This window comes from Phalangium opilio, unplaced genomic scaffold (assembly GCF_054372755.1).
Source record: "Phalangium opilio isolate 3A_F unplaced genomic scaffold, DU_Popi_V2 ptg000043l_1, whole genome shotgun sequence".
NCBI classification, from domain to species: Eukaryota; Metazoa; Arthropoda; class Arachnida; order Opiliones; family Phalangiidae; genus Phalangium; species Phalangium opilio.
Genome location: NW_028324167.1, coordinates 593,146 through 614,224, shown reverse-complemented (window position 1 = coordinate 614,224; position 21,079 = coordinate 593,146). Strand labels below are relative to the sequence as shown.

General features: G+C 37.9%; 2 long non-coding RNA genes across 3 annotated transcripts; both read left to right on the top strand.

Annotated features, from left to right (window-relative positions):
- Positions 1 to 11,756: 11,756 nt before the first annotated feature.
- Positions 11,757 to 12,530, top strand: LOC149677261 (uncharacterized). 2 transcript variants are annotated; one of them, XR_016366405.1, is made up of 4 exons: positions 11,757 to 11,937; positions 12,023 to 12,161; positions 12,228 to 12,295; positions 12,367 to 12,530. It is a non-coding gene; the product is annotated as an uncharacterized LOC149677261 (long non-coding RNA). The 2 variants fall into 2 exon arrangements; XR_016366404.1 differs by having other exon boundaries at positions 11,763 to 11,942.
- Positions 12,531 to 15,912: 3,382 nt separating this feature from the next.
- Positions 15,913 to 16,680, top strand: LOC149677260 (uncharacterized). The gene is made up of 2 exons (XR_016366403.1): positions 15,913 to 16,371; positions 16,428 to 16,680. It is a non-coding gene; the product is annotated as an uncharacterized LOC149677260 (long non-coding RNA).
- Positions 16,681 to 21,079: the final 4,399 nt, after the last annotated feature.

The window sequence follows — 21,079 nt, the reverse complement described above, 5'->3', positions numbered from 1 at the left end:
CACTGCCCTCATCTTGGTTTTTCGATGGATCTCAAACAAAATGGGTTGACTTATCCATATCTCAAGGCATTAGGATCGTTAGTGTTCGAGAAATGCGCCTAGGTGGTGGTGTGAATTACGGGAAATACTTCCCTACGAAAGTCGGTTTCACCGTTTCAAAACCTCTCTGGCTATCATTATTGGAGAAATACGAGGACGTTACGTTTCTAGATGAGGCTTAACGGGTTCATGAGAAAATTCAGAAACGTGTGCAGTGTGCTAGACCAGTTAAGGGAAACAATTTCTAAAACTTGTGACGGATGTGAGTGGAATAATCCCTCTCAAATAAAACATGAATGTATAATGTGTGACTGGAATACACGTGTGGAAATGAATTTTACATTAGCTATGAGTAAAATGAGTTATTCCGAGATTACAAAAGACTTTACCGTGAATACATTTCCGGATGAACAATTCTGGGATTATATGCTTTGTAATATTGCTTGTAAATCAAAAAATTTCTATTACAAAAAATGTGAAGATATCACGCCCTAATAAATCATTGTCACACTTCTTAAAATAAGGCTAATACATGTATATGAAGTTTTCCATATACTTCCTCAAAACCGATCGTTTGCGTCGAATTTTTCTACTACGAAACAGTTCGATTAGAAGTTTTTCTGAACGATCGTTTTTATTCGAGTTTTTAAAACCAAAACGATCCATTACAAATGAAGACTTCCTCACAAAATAGGGTTAATCCTACGGGGAATTCATTTCACAAATCATCGATTTCGATAGAGTTTTTCAAAACCAGATGAACGCTTCTATGGATATGAAATTAAACTATCTACTTAAAAACGATGGTCCTAAAATCGAACGTTTAAAAATTCTTGCACCGGAGGTGTTTGTATAAGTGAATATCCGTTTGACTTCGCTCATTTATTCGCTGACGGTAGGAAGATTCGGTCATGTATCCATTCTACCATACATTTAACGCCATCTTGGCTGGTCCATCTCAGTCCGGTAAGACTCAAATGGTTCTCAAACTAATTGAGTATCAGGATGTAATGTTCTCACATAAATTTAATGAGATTCATTGGTAATACGAAGAATGGCAGCCGTTTTTTGATAAATTGAAAGGCGAAGTTATTTTCAAGGAGGAATTACCAAATTTAACTGAATATAACGATAGTAAACCCTGTCTCTTGATAATCGACGATCTAAGGTCCGAAAACAAGGAACAGATCGGTCCCCTATTTACTAAAGGTAGTCATCACAGAAATCTGAGCGTAATTTTCATCACTCAAAACTTATTTCACCAATCTAAAGACTCGAGATATTTCTTTGGATGCGCACTATATCATACTCATGAAGTCGCCTCGTGATAAACAAGAATTGAGTACAATTGCCAGACAGATGTTCCCTGAAAACTGGCGTTTCGTTGTCGACGCCTATCGAGACGTGACGAGTAGCCCGTTCGGTTGTCTACTACTTGATAAGAATCAGCGATGTCCGGAGAACCACCGAGTTAGAACCGGAGTATTTCCTCACGAGTCGGGTGTCGTGTACGTCACCAGGTTAAATTAGAAAGCCTCTCAAACGATGCGGTATTCTACAAGAATGAGTTACGCTGTTCACTCGCAAAGAGATTTGCTCTCTGTCTTAGCTAAATCGAAACGTGGTCAGAGGCGAGTTTTACTAAAAAGTGCCAAGAAATCATTAATCGACTCCATATCAGAGTGTGTACATAATAAATTACAAGGAAAAGAAAACTTAAACGAGTCTTAAAAAACTCGGTTAGCCAAACATTCGGTGAAACTAAGGAAGACTGCCAGTAAAAAACTATCCTGGAAACGTAAACGCGCCATTCTTGTTCAAGACGGTGTGGATTTTTCTCGTTCCTCTTCCCCCTCGTTTCTACGATTATCAGCGCGATAGCCGGAAATAATTCATAATTATGCAATACGCCCAGAAAATGTTACTCATCTCTAGCGAGACGCTCAAAGATGATCCCTTCCCCCACCCTCAAAAGCAGGTGGTAACGGCTTTAGACGGTGATATGAATTCTATTCTAGTTCGAAAGGATTTGGATGATAGTTCAAAATGGCGTCTGTACGAGCAGACTCCACAACGGTACACTAATCTACATACTATAGTCAAGCAACCGAAGCAGATATTGTTAGAGAACAACCCTAGATCGAGTTTAAACGTAGCGTGGATGGATGATATTCCTCTTAAGTATATAGCCCGTGTTCAGAAGTTAGTTGATCATATTGAAAATATCCCTGGTCAGTTTAGGTGGTTAGCTAACGGAGAAATAGTTGTTAATAATTCTATAGTGCCAGGATCGGATATTAGGGATATTGTTTTAGAATTTGTCAGACCTGCAACGCACTCAAACACCAAATCGAGAGGATTTTACGCCGTAACGAACTTGCTAGCTCATTACGCTCCACAGTGGTTCCAACCACATAATCGAACATCATCGGTAAAAAAGACTCGGCTACCTCTGGCAAATAACCCGTTATCTACTATCTCCGAATCCTCCACTAAGAAAAAGACTACGGTGAAAAAGATTAAAAAGGTTGGATCGACGGGAGTCCCATGGCTCCCCTACAAAACGTCTCCGAAATCCTAGAAGGAATTTATTTTCACGAAGCCAGTTATGCAGGGGTGGAAAAGTTCTACTTGGCAGCCAAACCCTCGGAGGTCACAAGACAACAAGTATTAGATTGGTTAAAGGGTAGGGATTCTTATACTTTACACAAAAAGGTTTTTAGAAAGTTTAAACGTAACAAGGTTATGGTTCAATACCAGGCGGATTTAAATGATATGCGAACCTTAGCTAAATATAAAGATGGTTATAATTATATTTTAACAGTGATTGATTTTTTCAGTAGAAAGGCTTGGGCAATACCCATGAAAACAGAAACTGGGGTAGAGATGGTATCCGCATTCAAGTCAATATTTAAGGATACACTAGCATAAAAGTTACTGGCGGATAAAGGGACAGAGTTTAAGAATAAGCTTTTTCAGGCCTATTTAAAGGTGAAAGGGGTGGCATTTTTCACTACCGAGAACGACGATATAAAGGCTTGTCTAGTAGAACACTTTAATCAAACTTTAAAGGGGCGTATGTATAGGTACAGTCCCAGACAAAAGTTTCTGGACATTTTCATTTGGCTGCCATTTTGTTCCTATTTGAGCTAGAGTAACAAAATAGGACTTTCTAGATAGGTAGCCTTCTCACAATTATTTCAAAATTAAAAATGACATGATGGCACTAATAGGGCGTAAACCATAGCGCAAATAGTAAAGCCCCCCGATAATGACGTCACGAAATAATGCTTCAAATGGATCGGCAATGCTATTGTTGCACGCGTCTTGTCATGTAGAATCCAAAACTGTTTTCAAATTTTCAATCGGTTCAGACAATCAAAAGTTATGACAAAAATCGTGACGTTAAAAACATTGGCAAATAAACCTAACGAATATTTATTTCATCTATATCAACTTAGCTCAGTAGTAAAACATTACGATCAGAAAACAGAATGTTCAAGCCATAGCATAGTTTTACTCTGAAATTATAGAAATGAGGTTTTAAGAAATACGTTCAGTAATGTGGCGATTTATTAGTTAATTGCCAGTAGGGTCTCGATTTTAAAAGGACAATAGGGTTCCAAATTAGAAATAAAATTTTTGGAAGGCGCTTTGGAAAGTAGAAATTTTGGATTTGTGTGCAGGGTAGTGTTAAGTCTGTGAATTTGGAATAATAAGCAAGTTGTGATTGCAAAAGTGGAAGGATTTTCGACATTAAAAATATTTAAAATATTCCATAATGCGCGAAGTTTGCGTTTTGGGTTGAATTCTTTCTGAAGTAAATGTTTTAAGGTCTTTAAGAAAAAATATTTTGTGTAGCTTCCGGGTGGGCGCGTTTTCGATGATTAATGTTTTTGTGTCTTTTCGGTAAATAATGTTTGAGTGTCTTTTCGGTATAAAAATGTTTGGTTGGATTTTGTTTGGAAATGTTTTGAGTGCTTGGAGAATAAATATCGTGGCAGAACTCCAGTTTGCAGAATAGATGACGTGTCTACCATGGAAATGTAGCGGAGAATCGGGAATGAAGATTCACGATGACATGAATTAGAGAATAACAAATTCTTGAAGAAGGATGCGAATATTAATTCTCATTGTGAAATGGATGGTAATCTCCCAAGATAATGGATCGAATTATTATATTATTTAAATTAAAAAGACTCATTCGTCCTAATGACATGAAAATATTGATATTAGAATACTTCTCCTTTTGTCTGGAAGTTTAATTTTTCCACCACTTTTGAAATTAGACAACTATCTATTTAAATTTTAGAATGCCATTTATTTTTTGTTAAATCTAAGGTTAATTATAGAACGTTGTAATTAAAAAAGTATTCTTCAAATAATGAATGAAATGGATTTTTAATGTGTATATAAAAACTATATAAGTAGTTCACTGGAATTTACACAGTCATCCACATGATAATAATAATATTAATAATAATAGGGTCTGGGCTTCATGAAACGAGAAAAAAATAGCTTTTGGATTTTATTTCCGAGTAGGTAGGCTGCCTTGTTTTTTAAGCTTGCAGCATGGCAATCACTTAATTCATCAGCCACGCCAAAGTGTATAATCACGGTAAACAAGTGCCTTCCTACGTTGGAGATGATGTTACGATTTACGTTTATTCACTAATGAAAATATTCAGGAATTTTATCATGAATGTTTGCAAAAATTTAATCATGAATATTTTTGAAAATTTGATCATGAACATTTTCAAGAATTTAATCATGAAAATTTAGAAAAATCAATCATGATAACTAAGAAAAAATCTATAATGAATATTTCGAAAAATCCATCTTGAATATTTGAAAAAAAATTTCTTCATGAATATATAGAGAAAAAATACATCATGAATACTTGGAAAAAAATACATTTTGAATATTTTCAAATTATAACGAATGGTTTTATAGATGTTAAGCCTAAAATTGTCTGACCTTTCCTAGACGTCCTTAAGATTTAAATTGAAATTCCCAATGTAAAAAAAACCTCGATGTCTTAGATTAGTGGTGTCTTTGAAATTTGAGTAACAAATGGTATATAGGGCATAGAACATGGGTTTGATTTATTGGTCTTCCAGTACTAATTTCTGTATTGGTATACTTACGACGGTTTATTTACTTATGCAAAAAACGCGATATAGGATTGATTGACGTATAAACAGCTGGTAGTGTGTTCAAAACTTGTTCAATATCTCGATTTACATATTACAACTGAAAAATAGCTTTTAGGTTTTATCGATTCACATGGGTATACGGACTAAACTCTTCCAAGACAAAGAACCCCAGGCATAATCTCTCATTACTGAAATTTACATAATCCCCCATCCCCAGACAAAATCCTCGATTGTTAACCCTATCCGAGAAAAGTTAAAAATCCCCCGATAATTATCCCCAGCATAGAAAAAAATACAATATCAACCTTCTGTTTTGGATAAAGAATGCGCGCGAGGAAATTTGTTTTCACGCTATAGGATAGGCAACTCCCCTATCTCCGACAGCAGCTTATTCTGTATATACTCTATTTTCAGCTTCGGTTGTTAGCACGCGCAAAGCTAGGTCTCTATGTTAAGTAGCTTTGTGCGTGCTGAATAGAGACGAAGAAAAAAAAGGATTATAGATATCCGCGAGATTTTTATCTCATATGAACGGACCTGTAGGCTTTAGTTTTAAATACGTGCATAGTCGTATGTAATCAATTGGTGGGTCCTTCAAACATTATCAAGGAACGTTGTGCTATTAAAAATAGCGAAAATTATTTCTTGAGATTCCCAAAAGATTTAGAAACGTAATAAATATTTATAATACTTACTCTAACATCCTTCTCTAATAGTCTAAATTAGTATTACTTGAAATTTTAAAAGTCACTGGCTCGACTATGAAGTCGACACTCGACAGTCGAGGCTCTTCAACTTTTTACGAAGCCTACTAGAATTTCCGCCCATACATTTGAGATAAAACTCGCGGATATTTTAAATCCAGAGAATCATTATTTTCTTCGTCTCTTGTCAGCACGCACAAAGCTACGTTACATTGAGACCCAGCTTTGCGCGTGCTGACAGCCCAAGCTGAATCAGATTATACAGAATAAGCTGTCGTCAGAAATACGGGAGTTGCCTATCCTATAGCGTGAAAACAAATTTCCTCACGCGGATTTTTTTATCCATGCTCCTATGGTACCCAGTAGGATAAAAACCCTTGGAAGGAAAAACAGACTGAGAATCGCCTTTTTACATAAATAGAAATTGATTTTTAAAATTTTTAGCGGTAGAACTTTTGGTAAACATTATATTATACAATATTATTACAATATACAGATAGAAAACTAACTCAACCACGTTAATTCACACAATAAAAAATTTTTATTTAAAAATTTATAGAAACGTTTATTTAAACGTACAAGCCACTAGTTTCGCCTCTATTCAGAGGCATCTTCAGGTCTGGTCTGGTTTCTCTTTCCGTGCGTTAGTTTTCGACTACGTCGGCCCCCCCTCCCTCGTCCAATTTGTCGTTTCCACCCCCATACCAAAGTTCGGTTAAATAGCTGGCAGGGCCATTGTCTTTATTTAATGATGTTTTTTGTGTTCTTTTTATATTAATATGGAGAGACTCCCTCAGGTTTAATTTTAAGTAATTGTCTACTACGGTGATAGACTTTGCCTTTTCAAAAAGAATTCTGTGGTCGCTGTTTTCATTAATAAAAGGATTTTCTTATTTTTAATATCATTTTTTTGTTCGTTAAATCTAAATCGGAAGTTACGTCTCGATTGTCCCGTGTATGATTTACCGCAAGAGCAAAATATTTCGTAGACACCATGTTTGTCTAGTAGGCTTATTTTATCTTTAAGGGATCCAAATATCGATTGCAGTTTGTTGGTGGGTTTAAATACTGGTTTTACATTATTGTTACTAAAAACGTTTCCAATCTGCTGGCTTAGAGTATTAAACGGAAGTATCACGAATTCGGATTTTTTGTAATCGGATTTGAGTTTTGTATTGCGATTAATATTATTTCTGTTTAGAATTCTATCGAAACCTCTATTGAGAGTAGAGCTAGGGAAACCCCTGTTGTCCGCTATGGCTCTGAACTATATCTTCCGCGTCTTCTCCCTGGTTATATATTTCAACCGGGAACGCATCCGTAATCGGTAAATTTTCCGCTACTATCTTAAAATTAAGATACTTGAAAAAGAAATTTAGGTGAACTTTACTCTAGGAATGAAAAAAAACCTTGTGGCCAAATAATCAAAATTGTCTCTTGCCTTGAATCACTGGTTTCTTTCGGAAACCCAAATAAAACCCACAAACTGTAAGAAATCAGGTGTAGTTACTGGGTGGTCGCTTACTAGTTCAGATTATACTTATAACTCAAAAGAAATGCTAAAGGAAATAGTACATATCCGACCCGTCGTTCGTTCCAACTAGATGGCGAAAACACGTGTGTGCTAACGTAACATGTCAATTTGACGTTTAGACCGAGGTGATAACCAGTCTCTGTTCTGGGTGGTCAAACTCTATATCATATATATACATTCGGAACTCGGGTGAAAACCCGCTCGATGAACATTGTGACCTGATAGTACAGTTCAAGATAGAGTTTGGGTTTTTATCAGATGTGTGTATTTCTTAGACTGAGGGAAACTACACATCAAAGCGTCATGTTGAATCTACAATATCTACAATATAGGCCGAATTCGGATGTCCAATACGATAATATGAAGTGTCGATCCCCTCGAGTCATCCAGAATATTTTCTGAGAGCGGTAGCTCTCTTAGATAAGACTTCATACTGACTTTAATGTATAAGGAAGAGTTTTGATTGGATATAACTTTTTTGTATCGTATTAACTGTTTTGAAACAACTCCACAGAACTAAAATTCGGGCCCTCATTATGTGGTTAAAATTTCAAAGAGATCCAATTAATGGTTTATTTTATAACAAATGAAGTTGCTAAGGGTGGTTTTCTTTTCAATAAAAATAATCATAGATTTTGACGAAAACCTCGAAATTTTTCCATAGAAATAACATGGGAATATATTTTACAAATAACCATTTTGTGGTAGCCGTAATGCAATAACTATTCGTTTGTTTGACTAGAAAACGGTTTTAAACGAAAGCCTGGTATTTAGATTTTCCGCTTTCCAACTTTTATTGATAAAATTTAAGTTTAAGTATGTTTAATTTCAAATTTTCCAAAACATTCCAATCTGCGATATTTTAGCATGGATAAAAGTCAGTTTATGATGTTAGCACGGTTAAGCCTATTTGGTCCCATTTTCGTGGTGGTTAAAAACAAGCAGACCTAAGCTTGTGTTAGCTAACAAGTTAAGTTGGAAAAGAACCCCACACATAAATATAAAAATACCAACTTCCTTACAGACAGTAACAATAAAGGTGATTTAACAAGATTACCTACGACTGGTAATTAAGGTAGATTACCGACGACGGGTAATTAAGCTAGACTACCGACGACTGGTAATTAAGCTAGACTACCGACGATTGGTAATTAAGCTAGACTACCGACGACGGGTAATTGAGCTAGATTACCGACGACGGGTAATTGAGCTAGATTACCGACGACTGGTAATTAAGCTAGATTTCCGACGACTGGTAATTAAGCTAGATTACCGACGACTGGTAATTAAGCTAGATTACCGACGACTGGTAATTAAGCTAGATTACCGACGACTGGTAATTAAGCTAGATTACCGACGACTGGTAATTAAGCTAGATTACCGACGACTGGTAATTAAGCTAGATTACCGAATACTGGTAATTGAGCTAGATTACCGACGACGGGTAATTGAGCTAGGTTACCGACGACTGGTAATTGAGCTAGGTTACCGACGACTGGTAATTAAGCTAGATTACCGACTACTGGTAATTGAGCTAGATTACCGACGACGGGTAATTGAGCTAGGTTACCGACGACTGGTAATTGAGCTATATTACCGACGACAGGTAATTAAGCTAGATTACCGACGACAGGTAATTAAGCTAGATTACCGACGACAGGTAATTGAGTTAGATTACCGACGACTGGTAATTGAGCTAGATTACCGACGACAGGTAATTGAGCTATATTACCGACGACAGGTAATTAAGCTAGATTACCGACGACAGGTAATTAAGCTAGATTACCGACGACTGGAAATTAAGCTAGATTACCGACGACGGGTAATTAAGCTAGATTACCGACGACTGGAAATTAAGCTAGATTACCGACGACGGGTAATTAAGCTAGATTACCGACGACTAAAAAAATTAAGCTAGATTACCGACGACTGGTAATTAAGCTAGATTACCGACGACTGGTAATTAAGCTAGATTACCGACGACTGGTAATTAAGCTAGACTACCGACGACTGGTAATTAAGCTGGATTACCGACTACTGGTAATTGAGCTAGATTACCGACGACTGGTAATTGAGCTAGATTACCGACGACAGGTAATTGAGTTAGATAACAGACGACTGGTAATTGAGCTAGATTACCGACGACAGGTAATTGAGCTAGATTACCGACGACTGGTAATTGAGCTAGATTACCGACGACTGGTAATTGAGCTAGATTACCGACGACTGGTAATTGAGCTAGATTACCGACGACTGGTAATTGAGCTAGATTACCGACGACTGGTAATTGAGCTAGATTACCGACGACAGGTAATTGAGCTAGATTACCGACGACTGGTAATTGAGCTAGATTACCGACGACAGGTAGTTGAGCTAGATTACCGACGACAGGTAATTGAGCTAGATTACCGACGACAGGTAATTGAGCTAGATTACCGACGACTGGTAATATTAAGCTAGATTACCGACGACTGGTAATATTAAGCTAGATTACCGACGACTGGTATTTAAGCTAGAATACCGACGACTGGTATTTGAGCTAGAATACCGACGACTGGTATTTAAGCTAGATTACTGACGACTGATAATTAAGCTGGATTACCGACGACTGGAATTTAAGCTAGAATACCGACGACTGGTATTTAAGCTAGAATACCGACGACTGGTATTTAAGCTAGAATACCGACGACTGGTATTTAAGCTAGAATACTTGCCGACTGGTAACTAAGGCAGATTACAAATGACTTTTAATTGAACTTGATAAGTTTATGACATATGTTGGTGCTCAGGTGTACGGAATCTTTTTGTGGTATAACTATTTACAGCTCTCTCTGTATTTGCATGTGAAAATTACGGGAAAGCAATTTGAGTTCATTGTCAAGTCAAGCATCCAGGAATGACAGTTTTATAATATATGGTTGTTTAGATCAAACGCGTTAACTAATGTATGCACAATGCCCCAATACTTTTACTCTCCTAAGGTTTCTGAACAATTTTAATTAATATTAAGACTGAAGTACAGATATTAATAAAAACTGCCACTGTAGATAAAGACGGGAAAGTGTAAAAGATAAGTGTAGAAAATGAATTGCCTGAAGTAACAGATATTAAAATTGTCACTTTTGAAGACATGATCATAAAACATCGATTATTTGAAAAAGTTCTTATCTTAGTTTTTTCCACCAAAATTACTTAAGTCGAAATATTTTGTCATGAAACATGTGCATCATTTTAAAAGTAGTACGCGTGCACATTTTATTTTATATTTAAAATTTTCAATTAGTTTTGAGGAGAATAAAATAGTCAGAAAATGGTTGAAAAAACTGTGTGAAAACTTAACCCATTGTAGTCGTTATTTTGAAAGTTTTAAAAGTATCAAAATTAACGTGATGTATAGCTCCCAAAATATCTTTTGGACATTAATAACTACATCACATTCAAACGGCCTTTGTAATTTTCTGCTTGGCAATATTTCCAATTTTAAAATATAAAAATTGGAGTATTTGAACCTTAATGTTAGTCAAAAGTAAAACCTAGTATCAAGCCAGTATCCCTTAAAAAAACCCCAGTAGCACAAGCCTTCCGCATAACAGTCGGTTAAAGGTCGAATAGTCGGTTTACGGTCCAGTCGGCTGTACCATGCTTATTCCGACACTTTTCCGACTCATGAAGCCGACTACTTCTTTTAGTTGGCGATGCCGTCATCTATCTGACAGTTGGAATTGAGATGGTTTAAAGTAGGCTTGCCTAACGTCTAGAAAATTCCAACAGGTTTTTTGCCAATTGATTACCGACTCTCTCGCGCTAGTCGGTATGGTGACGTTTAAGAAGAGTAAATTTAAAAGCAAAGTTATTCTTAGGCCGTTTAGTTACCGACATTTATCCGACAGTTGGAACTGAGATGGTTTAAAGTAGGCTTGCCTACCGTCTAGAAATTTCCAACACATTTTTTGCCAATTGATTACCAACTCCTTCCCTCTAGTCGGTATTGTCATGTTTAAAAAGAGTAAAATGAAAAACGAAGTTGTTGGTGGGCCTTCTTTTTCCGTGGGACGGTTTTTTTGACTTTTACTATTCCGCATATGCCTCCAAAATTTTTTTGTTATATATTTAACTTATACTATATTTCGACCCACAAGCAGAAGTTGATAATACTATATTTTTGGCAACACTGGAAACATAACGTTACAAAAAACTGCAAAGCAAGAAAACACATCAAATTTTCTAGTTTGAATTTTCCCTACTGTAATTTCTCGGGTCAGGTGACACGCCTCTGTTCTATTGGCGTAACTAAGGTAACGCCATGCACGTCATAATCGAAGAGGGCGCTGCTAGTGCGAAAGCAAGTCAGCCTTTCCAGTATCTCTGACGCGGCTGGGTCGTTAGAATGTTTAAGCGAGATTTTTGTGGTTGAAAATGATTAGTTCTAGGCTCGCTAACTTTTAATTTCATCGCTAAGGTTCTTTGTCACACTATATAAACTAGAAACGTCTTCGTTTGTCACGTAAGGTTTGAATTTTGTTATTGAATTATCAATTTATCTACCTCTTAGATTCAGTTTAATGCATAAGCCTTTGCTTTTTACCTAGATTCTCATCTGCTGGGAACCACACCCCTACAAAGTGAAACCAAAACTTAAACGTTTTCGTATACCTTCAGTTTCTTTGTTTTTATATGAAAGAAACAAGTGTTTTGGGGCGCTTGGAGTTCAAAAACCTTATATATTAAGTATTTTAAAGATTTTTGGTTGTGAAAATAATACTGAATTCCAAAATAGATCTCAATTTGTTTTAGTTACAGAATTTTTATTCGGTTTCAAACATTTTAAGAGAAAAATGTGTCAAGTAATACCCTTTAGAATTGTATGTTTTTCTATTTTCTTAAAAAAATCTGTAAGTGTATATTTTTCATTAAGATTTTTGTAATTTAATAGATAGCAACTGGCCACATCGAAGATATTAACAATGAATAATAATAAATGCTTTAATTGATGTAAATATTATACTCGCCCTGAAAAATTTTACTTTTTGTTAAAACCAATTAGCAAGGCAGCTAATATTTCCATTGAAAATGTAATAAAGAAATTTAAATACTAGGTATCAGTATCCTTTACTATAAGCGAATGAAGCCTCGAGTTAAGGCTTGATCGTCGCAAAACCGTCGGACCTCTTGCTGACAGGCGGTTAAGTCGACTCTCAAACGTGTTGGATGAGAGTCGTATTTCATTCGTGTCGTGTAAACCAGTGGGCCGTCGTCCCACCGGGCGGACATTTCGACTCTCAAACCCTTACTCTACCAGCCCTTTTCCCGACGATTTACCGTTCCTATAATAAAAAGCCGCGAAATCGTCGGATTGAGCGCGGCTTTTGGTAGGCATAATGACGCCGACATATTGTCGGCCAACAGTCGTTTTATAGTCGCCTCATAACAGTCGGAAAACCGGCGGGCCGTCGTCCCGCCGGGCGGACATTTCGACTCTCAAACCCTTACTCTACCAGCCCTTTACCGACGATTTACCGTTCCTATACTAAAAAGCCGTGCAATCGTCGGATTGTGCGCGGCTTTAAGGTAGGCATAATGACGCCGAGATATAGTCGGCCAACAGTCGTTTTATAGTAGCCTCAAAACAGTAGGAAAACCGGCGGGCCGTCGTCCCTCCAGGCGGACATTTCGACTTTCAAACCATTACTCTCCCGACTTATTAGTGACTTTTTACCAACTCGTCGGTAACACACAAAGCCGACCATGTAGGCCCTACGTCGGCAGTGCTACTGGGGAAGATACCATTTTTTATCTGGAACTACTATATAGAGCAAAATACTTGTGTAAATAATGTAGAAAAATATTTTGAGTTTAATGAAAATTTGGTGGAAAAAAGTAAGATAAGAACTTTTTCAAATAATCGATGTTTTATGATCATGTCTTCAAAAGTGACAATTTTAATATCTGTACTTCAGGCAATTTATTTTCTAAACTGATCTTTTACACTTTCCCGTCTTTGTCTACAGTGACAGTTTTTATTAATTCTTTTTACCTCTCCGTGTGACGTAGTCCAGGAGAGGTTCTGTAACGGCCGTGTCTGTCTGTCTGTCTGTATGTGTGTGTGTGTGTGTGTCACTCTGTCCGTTGTTACACCCACGTGACTGCGTTCGCAGTTTGCGTATCGGAGCAAACGTGTTCGCCATTTCCGAACTGCTTTCACAGTCACGGAAATGGCTCCTCTACTTGAGTTTTCACACCACCATCTTCTGATCTTTGTCCATCCCACATGAACACCAGTCTGGTACTTATCTGGCTTCCAACACCATCATCTTCTGTTCTTTGTCAATCGCACATTGACACCTGTCTGCACTTACACTGGCTTCTAACACCACCATCCACTGGTCTGCCGTCTATTCCACATAGACACCAATCTGTATCATTGGCTTCTACTCCATTATCATCGTTTGGTTTTAGGATATACGCGGCGATCAGCTAGGGTTACGAGAAACGTCTAGCCTCCCTAAGGTGGGATCGCCACCAAAGGTTTTCGCAATTGCGCTTTTTCCTTACTATTATAATGGAATCGAATCGTATATATACCCCAAAATTTGAAGAAAGCGGGCAAGAGGGGTACCCTTCACATTAAACGTCAATATTAGCAAAGTTTTAGATGATAATAGGTATAACTTTATTTTAAACGATTTAACTATTATTAATGTTAATTACTGAAGATTAAAATAATTAAAAATAATTATATTTATTTAAATATTAAAGATAAACCTCTCGTACAAAGAGAGATTATCACTGCCTCCTGTATCAACCAAGGCCCGTGCATGCGATATATTTCCTTCATTGCCTCCTATATCTACCAAGGCCCGTGCATGCGATATATTTCCTTCATTGCCTCCTGTATCTATCAAGGCCCGTGCATTGTGATATATTTCATTCATTGCCTCCTATATATATAAAGTATGAGGGCAAAAGTGTTTTCATTGGATAATTTTGTTTATATAATCTTCTCGACACGGAGAGGTATTATTTTGGTTTTCCCAACTTGTTTGTTTCTAGAAAGTTCTTTTTGGGTCTTCCATTTTACACCATCTTAAAACCTGGTGCAATTGGATTTATGTACGTTGATGGGGAAAATTTGAAACCCCAGAAAATGCTCGTAAAAAGACACGGTTTAAGGCTGACAATATTTTTATCCAATGGAAATCACGGAAAAGGGTGAAACAATATATACGTGAACCTAAAAATTGTATAAAAGGGAGGGGAAATGGGTGTTATGGTCACATTCGATTTCAAGATGTTCTCCTGCTCTACTTGTGCCGATGTCTTCACCAACCAGCCGAACCTTAGTCGTCATATGCGGACCAAACATGGTAATAATTCTTTTCCATGTCCAGTTTGAGATAGGTCATTTTTGCGTAAAGATAGTTTATCTCACCATCAACGGCAAATACATCGCGGTAACCCCGCGGAAAGCTTCACCCCTCCCAATTCTCCCGTAAATAGAAAAGCGGCACCGATTCCGATAAACGGAGGAAAGAAAAGAGAAGTTGAAGTTGGTAAATATTTAGTTTATTGATTTCCCTTGTATAGTGTCTTACCCGCAGCACATTGATGCATAGGGTGTAGCTAACAACCAGGGGTTTAAGACAATCTTGGTTTTCTAAATTGGTATAAGAATTAAAATCTAAGGTATTTATGAAGGTGATGTGAACAATGACGTTTTACTATCCCAAGATGAAGATGGTCTTAGGGGGTTTATGGACGGGTGGGAAGGTGGACAAAATGGGGATGATGCTTTGCTCTCCCAAGATAACGATGGTCTTGAGGAGTTTATGGACAATTGTGAAGTTAAACAAAATGATGATGATGATGATGTCATGCTCTCCCAAGATGATCTCGGTTTGAGTGAGTTTATGGAGAATTGTGAGGCCGAACGAAACCAGGTCAATCCACCCGAGAATCCTCCACCGAACATTGAGGAAGTGAACGCGCTCGATAACGCGATTTTCTCGGCCAGAATTACCGCCCGAGAAGGTGTGACAGACCCCGTTTTTTTCATAAACAAACACCGGGAAAAACTAGAAACTTACCTCAGAAACAAACTAAGCGTGAAAAAGGGTGTTAAATGGTACATGGTGGTACAAGCGCGGTACACTCGGGAGTTGGCTAATACTGCCACTGAGGCAGAAACTTTACCATTCTTCCGAGAATTTATGCATGTAACTATGACACCGGAAGTTATTCTGGGGAAAATTAACTCGAGTCGAGATAAGATCACCGAAAGTATGAGCACTTTCGAAGCTATGGGGAGCGGCTGGGTGTTGGATCGAATTATATATTTACAAATTAATATCATCCAATATTGGAGGTAAATACTTCGAATTGCCACGTGTGATTGCGAATAAACGGGCTACAGTGAGCCTTAACCTAGAAGATCCAAGAAAATAAGGGCTTTCTGTGGTCTGTTTTATCAAAACTACACCCGGCTTTAGTCAACCCAAGTCGTATAACGCATTATAAACAATACGAGCATGAACTCGATTTATGTGGCATTAAATTCCCCTTCGAACTAGATGCATTTAAATTGATACGATTCGAGGAGAAAAACAATTTATATATTGATATTTTCCCATATGAAAAAGGATATTTTCCGCGTTATGTAAGCGGAAATAAAGTGCAACAGTCTAGGGAAGTTGACTTGCTATTGGTGTCCAATGGTCAGTCAAAACATTTCGTATTAATTCGTCACCTAAGTCGACTGTTTAGTGGTTTCACCAAGCACGGTCATGAATCGTATTACTGTCGGTATTGTTTAAAAAGAAGCTCATCCGAAGCGGTATATAATGACCATATTCGCGAGTGTAACATGCACGACCCGCAGCGAGTTATAATGCCACACGATGAGCCTATTCTTAAATTCAAAAATTACGGGTGGAATCAAATGGTAATTTATTAATAAAATGATAGTTTGACAAAACTTTATAACAGTTTCTCTTAAAGGTGCCATACATCATTGTCGCGGATTTCGAATCGTTGTTGACAAAGGTGGCTACGTGTCTTCCCGAAACCTCGCTATCATCAACCACAACGTTGGCGCTTCATGTAGCTTGTGGGTTCTCCTACACCATTATTGGTCCAACTGGTAATTTCAAATCTGTGAAACAGTACGATAGTCATCTAACTAAATACTCTATTCAGGGAAACTAGTTAGACATGAAACGTATAGAGGGCGTGACGGTGGGATGAAGTTTTTAAAAATGCTCATGGATGAGTCAAAAACAATAGCCGAAAATTTGAATGAAAATATCCCAATGGAGTTAACAGTGGAAGAGGAGGACTCGTTCCAATCCTCGAGTCGCTGCTACGTGTGTGAAGCGGTATTCCTGGAAACATCAATCAAAACACGCGACCATGATCATTACACCGGAGCGTATAGGGGAAGCACGTGTCAGAGCTGTAATCTGAAACTAAAAGCGCCGAAATTCATCCCAGTCGTGATGCACAATTTAAGCAGGTTATATATTGTAACGCATATCGAAGCTACGTTTCCGCGTACAAGGGCTTCTCATTTCATTAACGTAAATTAGAAGACATAACGATCAGTTAATCAAAACTTTTGATTTTTATTACATAACTAAAATAAAAATTAACATAACTAAGGAGACTGAACCATGAGGTTCAGTAAAATGATAACGACTACATTTCACCCGGGTGTGAATGCGAATGTCCTTATACAAGATAAAATTTCTCTTTATATATGATTCCATGTGGATGCTATCTCCTATCCGCGAAAGGGGGAAGGGTGGCAACCGGAAAGGTCTAGGATGTTTGGGGTTGAGGTAGTTACGCGACGGCAGTGGACTGAGCATAAACCGGCGGTTTTAAAGTGTGAGGCTTCCGTCCACTGTCGTCTGCAACGGGTCGTCTGCAACGCGTTCTGCAGACCGTTGCATCCTACCCCTCAAAGAAAAATTATACATTGTTATAATTTAAGTGAAAATAAAGGATTTTTAAGTGAGTCTGCATGGTACGTCTTCGTCTGTTGAGGATTGATGTTTCCGGGGAAGATGGCGGTGCGATTGTCCGACGGCGTCATGGTTGTCCGAGGGCGTTGTTGTTGTCCGATGGCGTTGGATATGCTCGAGAATTTGTGGGTCTTCGGAGGTGGCTTACTTCTTGATGAAGGTTCTGTAGGGGATGTCAGTGATTGGTTGTGGATTTTCCATTCCGGGATCGTTTGATCAGAGGCGGTGTTGTCCTGTCCTGGATCGTTTGATCTGCGGCGGGGATTTCCATTGGGGGTCTCTGGTTCAGTTGTTGTATGTCGTAGCCGGGGATTGTCAGATCCGCAGGCACGATTTTGGGCGGTAACGAACATGTCTGTACGACGCGCAGTACTATTATGCCGGAAGTCAATACTTGTGGCCTTTCTTGTTATAGGACGTTGTCTGGGTAGTGGAATACTCCGTTTATTACGCAAGACGTGGTTATTAACAAGTTATGGAGGTGCACATTCATTAAGTTCGACATGTTGTGTCGGCGCGTGTTAGTAAAAGGTCGTTTTCCGCGTTTAAGGTTGTAGAAATTATCATGTTTTAAGGCGAGGGAAAAGTTCGATGACAATTAAGTTAAATCCGAATAGTAAATCTGAAGACTATCATAATTAACGGCGACATTGACTTGTCTAAGCTAGAAGCAGGGCGTATCGCGCCATGCGCCACGAGGTAATAAGGCTTAGAAATGTCATACTTGCGTACACAATTTGTTCGAATTCCGTCTCGGACAAAATACGCCGAGATGTTACACGCGGGCACGATCGAAAAATTCGGAGCGGGTCCGACCACCCCGTCGAAAAGAGACGAGACGGCGGCGAGGCACGGCAGAAGACGGCGCGGCAAGGCAGAAAGCGCGGCACGAACGAAGCAATACCCGAGGGTTCGAATCGCGTGGGCACGGGCACCATTTGTAACACGGGGTTCGTTTCACTGGGTACACGGCACCAATTGTAACGCATATCGAAGCTACGTTTCCGCGTACAAGGGCTTCTCATTTCATTAACGTAAATTAGAAGACATAACGATCAGTTAATCAAAACTTTTGATTTTTATTACATAACTAAAATAAAAATTAACATAACTAAGGAGACTGAACCATGAGGTTCAGTAAAATAATAACGACTACATTTCACCCGGGTGTGAATGCGAATGTCCTTATACAAGATAAAATTTCTCTTTATATATGATTCCATGTGGATGCTATCTCCTATCCGCGAAAGGGGGAAGGGTGGCAACCGGAAAGGTCTAGGATGTTTGGGGTTGAGGTAGTTACGCGACGGCAGTGGACTGAGCATAAACCGGCGGTTTTAAAGTGTGAGGCTTCCGTCCACTGTCGTCTGCAACGGGTCGTCTGCAACGCGTTCTGCAGACCGTTGCAATATATTATTATTATATATTAGTGTTGTAAATTTTCCGGAAAAATAAAACGCGGAAAATTTTCCCGAAAATTTTCCGCGAAGAGGAAAATTTTCCGCTAATCGGAAAAATATAAAACTAGCAATTAAGTGAGCTTTGAGTCAATTTATCAACCTTTTGAAGATATTTCGATAGCTTCTTCAGTTTTGTTGTCCTGAGTTCGAAATTAATATAATAGATACATTTTAAAATAGAAACTGCAGCCTTTTTATATAATTGAATTACGAATTTAACTAATTACACCTCGCTGACTTACCAAATGTAGTTGCATATCATGAGATGACTCATTTTTCGTGCAGTTAATTTTAAAACTTTTCAATACAAGATGGGAAACACTTTTTGCACATACCAGATGAAAAGTGGCGTTTCATCCACGTTGCGTTATTTGCATAACATTTTTTACAATATATACATTCTCTAGTTATTTTGCCATCTTTAGTAGATTTATTAAAGTACCGCCAAATATTAGTGGTTGATTTTCCCATAATTTGTGACTTTAAACAGGGTTAACAAACAATTCTTCTCCCTCCGAATTCACCGAAAACAAAATAATGAATGTTTTGAAAAGAAAAGCAATTGAAAAGTTTTAAAGTTTCAACTTTTTAATTTAGAAACCGGTAGCGGAAAAATACGGAAAATTTTCCGGAAAAATATAGCTCGGTCATTTTCCGGAAAATTTTCCGACTTACAACCCTATTATATATTATATATTATGTTTTATTATTATTATTTTACTCAACCATTTGATTTTTTTTAATTCGCAGATATGATGCTCATCTCATTATGCAACATATAGCAACAATAAAAAATACAAGAATTGATTGTATTGCGTCTAATAGCGAGTCATATATTTCTTTCTCGCTGGGAAATCTACGCTTCATTGATAGCATCCGTTTTTTTCCGGCGTCACTTGAAACATTGGTTTCAAAGTTAGCTAAAGGGGGACCCCAAAAATTCCCTCTATTGAATTCAGTTTTAGAACCCGAAGAAGTAAAACTACTTCTACGAAAGGGTGTATACCCCTATTCACACGGATTCGGAGGAGCGGTTTAGAGAGGTGCAGTTACCTCTAATCAACTGCTTCCACAATGATTTAACAGATGAGCCGCTAAGCCCGGAAGATTGTACGCATGCGCAGAATGTGTGTAAATCATTCAACATCCAAAATTTAGGTATGTATATAATAGGTATAACGATGGTTATAATTATATTTTAACAGTGATTGATTGTTTCAGTAGAAAGGCGTGGGGAATACCCATGAAAACAAAAACTGGGGTAGAGATGGTATCCGCATTCGAGTCAATATTTAAGGATACACTAGCATCAAAGTTACAGACGGATAAAGGGACAGAGTTTAAGAATAAGCTTTTTCAGACCTATTTAAAGGAGAAAGGTGTGGCATTTTTCACTACCGAGAACGACGATATAAAGGCTTGTATAGTAGAACGCTTTAATGAAACTTTAAAGGGACGTATGTATAGGTACTTTACGCACAACCATACCAAGAGATATGTGGATGTATTGTCGGCTTTTGTTCAGGCATATAATAATTCCTTCCACTCAACCATAAAAATTGCTCCCTCAGAGGTTACGGGAACTAACGCACATCAAGTTTTTGACACTATCTACGCAAAATACTTTAAACAAAAAGTCGCGAGTATTAATACGATAGATTTAAAAGTCGGGGACTACGTTAGAATTTCTCATAACAAGATGGTTTTCGAGAAAGGGTATGAACATAACTTTACCATGGAAGTTTTTAAGATTACGGAAAAGATAGATAGATTCCCTCCTGTATTCAAATTGGAAGATTTGGATGAACATCATATAAAAGGCGTGTTTTATGCTAGGGACCTCCAGTCGATAGATAAACCCGTAATGTACAGGATCGAGAAGGTTTTTCGTAGACGTACTCGAAACAAACAAAAGGAGATTTTTGTAAAGTGGTTGGGATACCCGGAGTCCATGTCTAGTTGGATTTATGCTCAAGATGCAGTCTCCCTTCTACCTAACGCTTCCTAGCAACGCTAGTATGCGAATTTACGAAAATACCACAGCCTGCTACTCTACCAAACTATCAAAATGTATACAATTGGAGGGGGGACATTGGGAGGTTGCTCTAGTTGAGATAATATATCCAGTATCCTTTCATAATGTTAAGGAAGGCGAAGGTTACATGGA